Below are 5,589 nucleotides of genomic sequence, written 5' to 3' on the forward strand. Positions count from 1 at the left end.
CCTCACTCTCTTCTGAATACGTGAAAGGTAAAGCAGCGTGGTCCGTGTGAAGTAGAAATGATGTGTAGGAAGTGAACTTGTTTTCAGTTAATACGTGAAGTGTGCTGTGTGCTGTGTAAAGGAGAAGTTGTGAGAATCATGTCATTTCTCTTTAGTATTATCACCATTTAATGCTCTATTGACAGATTTTTTTTTTTTACAGTGAAAACTACGATGTGATATACTATTGAAGAGCCTATGAAAATAAGACTCGGATTCTTTCCTAAACCATCGCCTTAATGCGTTTTATAAACCGTAATATTTTCGCTTCATACGCGTTGGAAACTTCAATTAGATTATTATTACATGTGACCCTCTACCTAAAGTCAAGCATCAGCGTAAGCCAACATGACTGATGAGCGTGGAAGTCGCATCCAATCTTTAAATGCAAAAGTCTGCGACGTGCGAAAAGAAACAGAAACCCTAAGTACCTGGGTTGTGAAAAAACAAGAGATGTTAGCAATATTTCCCAACATTAAATATTACCATTGATACTAAAAGCAGGTCGTATAAGTGAAATCTTTTAGCGTGTTATTTGCTAACATGCTGCATCCATATAAGAGTGTGCAATCAACTATTTCGCGTGCCAGTTCATAATTCAGAATTTTATGCATGTGCTGTAAGTTTTCAATATACTTAAATAACCAGACGCTCCTACTGTTTCTTAGCCCATTACTACTTTTAATAATGAACGCCGAGAGTGAAAATTGCAAGGAATACAAATTCATAACAAAAAACTACGAGGGGGGTGGGGGGGGGGGGGGAAAAAATAGGACTATAAGCAGTTTAGCATCATATTAATTCAGTATATATCACGTTTATATTTTCGCGAAAAATATGAGCTGGATATTTTCGAGTGGGGAGCCATATTTTCTCCATATCCATCACTCACTCGGGAATCATGTCTGTATCTATAGTTTCTGTACACCAAATTAAGTCCGCGCTCATTTGGCGCAAAGTCCTCTCGGGGTCAGCCCCACACCGCATGAGAAGTTTGCACAGATAGAGGGGGCGTGATTGGCACTTTATTCCCAAATGAACCTTGTGACGAGACGCGGGCTCCAATCCACCGTTGCTCTTACTCCTGTGGAATTCTCTTTTGCAGAATGTTGGCGCTTCCACGGCGGACGCTACTATGCTGGCTCTGGACTCGGCCGAACCCAGGGATTACAATTACCGGAACCCGACAACCAATGCCTTCCTCTGCAAAATGCAACCTCTCCTGTCATTCCGTCGTCTACACATCAGCTTCAGAACCTCAGTTTCGCCTCCAGACCGTCAATCAAGTCAACACTCAGTTACAGAACCACACGACCATTGTCAGGCAAACAGGTGGTATCCAACCACACTTTTTTTTTTTTCCAGGACTCGTTTCAACCGAGGCCAGTATCGACCACGTTGTTCGACACAACAAACTATTCGTTATTACTGATAGGTTTGTACACAGACCGTTCAAGCCCACCTATTGTACAAACTCGTTTCGTCAGCTCAACCAGTTTCGTGTCTGCACAAGTCAATTACGTCACACGACACAGGTGCAGACACAGGTTGTCATGTCACAAATAACCAGCACTAAGATCAGGACTGTTAATCCAGAATCTTACTAATTACCGACACAGGAGCGTCAAGCTACCGTGTCGTCACTGTCCCCAGGCCGTGATGTTGTACAAACTCGTGTGCCAGACTGTGTTCAGCCGCCCATTTGTAAGGATGCCAACAGCCAGCTATCACCCGTTTGTAACATTCCACAACGTCACTATCCAGCAGCCACTAAGGAAATCTATCGTCCATGGACGGCGTTTTACAACAACTGTTGACTCAGCGTCAACAAATCATTCCTTTCACATCTGTTAACACTCGTTACCAGAATGTCGTTGCTACTCGTCAACAGCTAGTGACGAGAACCAATGTTGCTACTCAGACACGTGTCCTCACACAGGTAGTGTCCCAAGAAGTGGTGCGTACACAGCTGGTTCCCACCACCATCTACACTACTCTCTTCGAAACAAGGGTTCAGCCATTCACGCAAGTGCAGACAGTTGTCAGGACCCAATACGTCACACCGGTCCCCGTTGCTACAAACCCGTAGGAAGTCAGGAACCTCTGTGATCCAAGTACCGGTCAAGGGACAGCGTCGTTTAACAGCGAATGGTGGTGCAAACCCAACAAAGACAAAGAGCTCGTGTAACGCAAAGTGAACCAACCTCGCCAAGTTACTATCACTCAGACAGTCACTTCCTCTTGTGGTTATAATTACGATGCACCGGCCGTACCCTTCAATTTTTAGAAAAAAAAAAAAACAACTACTTCGTGCCAAAACGTTTAAATCATGCATGATTTATATTAATTTTACCCACGAGGATTTGAGTTGGAAAAATGACGGAAACTTTTTCAACAAATCTGTTTATATTTCGCTTCCCAGTGAACTCTGTATGGAAGTTAATGTGAAATACACACCAGTACCCTTATACAACACCTTTTTATTACTCCTTCATTTGAAATATTCTTTAAGTATTACAGGCAATCCATAGTAAGTATCTTCAACTTGTTATTAATTCACATATTAATTCTGTATTTTTATGCAACTTTGCTTCTTATTGTTCTGTGAAAGTAAATTTCATATCCGCATTTCTAGATTCATCCCATGTCAGTTTATATATCAACTTTAGTTTTTATCAACTTTCAGTTAACTAAAACAGTATAATGCTAAACAATGTATTCTTAGGATGAGGACGCTGCTGCTCGCCCTGTGGTCGGCTGCGCCTTCGGAGCGTCCGTCGAGCAGGCCTCGCCGTCAGATTCTTCGGCGTCTCGCAGTAACCTCGAGTCCTCTTATTTGCCGCAAGGAAGAAGCCAATTGCAAGCCATCTGTCGGTACGTACGCAGCTACAAATTCTACGTAGTCGTCCATCAACTATCTATAAGACAAATGTCCAGTACATCACACAAACATCCGTCCGCGCACAGCAGGTCTTCACCACCTTATACTCCACAGATCGTCCGCCACTCAGCAGGTTCCTCAGTGCGCCTACCAAACAACCTCACTGTACACTCGCACTCAGGAAACCTGCGCCACAGCTCATCCTTCTCCCTCCTCAGGGTCACACTACGTCTCGTACTCAGCAGAGTTCAGGACCCAAGTGCAAACCAGACACGTATGAGAACTCGTGTCAACAGAATCCTACATATCCTCGGTTTTAGAAAGAAATGGTCGTCTCAACACGGGTGGTTCATCAGAAAGTGGGTCAGCACGTCTATAGAAAACACGAGTTATACAGGACACAGCAGTCTTGCTAGATCAAACTCGTATGGTACCACTAATAGATAGAATCGTTATTCTACTCGTAGTCATACCTGACACAGGAAACGTGGTCAGGACTACCCAGATTGTCAGGGGACCAACGTTCGTCACCCAAACCAGCACAAACCTGTCAGACTCGAGGTCATCACCTCTACACAGTTGGTTCCTGTCACCACACCTATCGTCTCGCAGGTGGTTCGCACTAACACGCAGACTCAATACGTAACACGTAAACAAAAGAACAGCGAGTCTCCACCGTTGTTCGTACACAAAAGGTGCCTCAGTACAACACAAGAATGTCACCGTTCCTCAGCAGGTCGGTAGCGAACACAGTTCTTAGTCGAGTTGGTTCCTACAACCATCTACACATCAGAGGTATAGGTCTTCATACATCAACCTTCCGCCCAGACGCGCTACGTCACAGTCGCTCAAACCTCCGGTTAGGACACAACAACTACCCGGTCTAACCCGACAACTCAATTACAACACCAGAAATCGTCTACAACACCAATTACGTAACTTCACCGATACAGGGCACAGTTTAACACCGTGACGGCTACGGCCACGTCAAAGGAGACTGCGCTACAGCACCCAGCGCCCGCTCGCGCCTTTCAAACCCCCTTCGCCAGTCTAGAGGATCTTGGACAGCAACATATTCGTCGGCCGAAGATGGCCTTTCTTAACGAGAGATGGGAATAAATTTGCATTATTAAAAGATCATTTCAGCAGAAGCCATGCATAAAAGTTTTTAAAGATTTCTTCACCAATATCTTAAGAATGTAATAAAGTGTACATCGATAATGCCCTACCTTTCTTTGACCCTTTTTAGGATTCACAAAATGAATTGTTATTGAAGACAACAAACCATTAAATCAGATATGCTATTTCCAAGCCCAGTGTTTGGTCGTACTGTTATACAGTAACAAAGATGACAATAATTTTAAGGAAATGAGAACGCGCTCTCAACTACCCTACCTAATAAACAGCTTGCTTTTTTTTTTTTTTTTTTTTTTTTTGTTTTCCAGTCCAGACAGGCAAACTGCGTTTCCCATACTCTACTCAGTATTTTGATCTTACAGTTTACAATAGTTTACATAGGAAATATAGTAATATATATACCCAGACCTTACTGTACATTCGTATTAAGATACTATGGAATTAAAGAGTCGGAGTAATCAGGGAAACATCTTCAGTGTCTCGCCACTCTGTTGAGAAATACAATATAATATATGCTTCGATAAGGAGGTGTCACACTAGCAGTGTTTTCATGTTTTTTTTTCCTTTCATCTCCGTGTTGTTTTGTATTTTTGTTTTTGTTTTCTGTCTACCCCTGGAGTTTTGACCGGATGCGGTAATTCCCAGTCATACGATAATTCTTGTTTTACCTGCTATAGTGTTGCCAATCCAACCCCCCCAACCACCCCCCCCCCCCCCACTTATAGTAATGCAAAACAAATCTATTTCTCTCATGTAATAATTTGAAGAGACATTCCGATTTGTATACAATATAAAATAGCAAAAGTTTTTCTTGTACTTAATATTTGTAAGAATTATAGCTGACAGTGTTTACATCTTAGTGAGCCACTATAGAGCAAGATATATATATGTTTACATGTAACTTTGTATTTCTGTAAAATCGTGTGCACGTTAGTGTGTTTGTGTGTGTGTGTGTGTGTGTGTATGTGTGTGTGCGTGTGTGTGTGTGCTTGTGTGTGCTTTTCGATTCATCAAGGAAAATCTACTCGCAATTGTATCATATAACAATCACCAATGAACCTTGTCTTAGTATGCTCAATGATATTTTCATTGCCAATGAATATTCATTAATATAACACATACATACAATTATTCAGCAAAACAATGTAAAAACTGCATTCATATTTGAAATTAGTCGCACGCCTTTGTCTTATTTAGATGTTCGACATTAGATACTAAATTCTATCTCTAACAGACAAAAGCAGGTAGCGCTTCTTAAACAAACATTCATCTCAGTTATTGTTATCGAGTGTATGTATATGTGTGTGTGTGCGTGTGTTCCAAAAATATGTGCGCTTGATTATTTATGTATACACACACATATATATATTATATATATATATATATATATAATATATATATATATGTTCATATATGCATATTTGTATGTCTATACACATGAACATATATAAATACATGTGTATGTATGTATGTATGCATGTATATATATATGTATATATATATATATAGTATGTATATATGTATATATATAT

The 5,589-nt window shown here is 41.1% G+C and overlaps 1 pseudogene; it reads left to right on the top strand.

Annotated features, from left to right (window-relative positions):
- Nucleotides 1–387: 387 nt before the first annotated feature.
- Nucleotides 388–2,509, top strand: LOC119573467 (annotated as a pseudogene).
- The last annotated feature ends 3,080 nt before the right edge of the window (nucleotides 2,510–5,589 follow it).

Source organism: Penaeus monodon, chromosome 5 (assembly GCF_015228065.2).
Source record: "Penaeus monodon isolate SGIC_2016 chromosome 5, NSTDA_Pmon_1, whole genome shotgun sequence".
Taxonomy (NCBI): Eukaryota; Metazoa; Arthropoda; class Malacostraca; order Decapoda; family Penaeidae; genus Penaeus; species Penaeus monodon.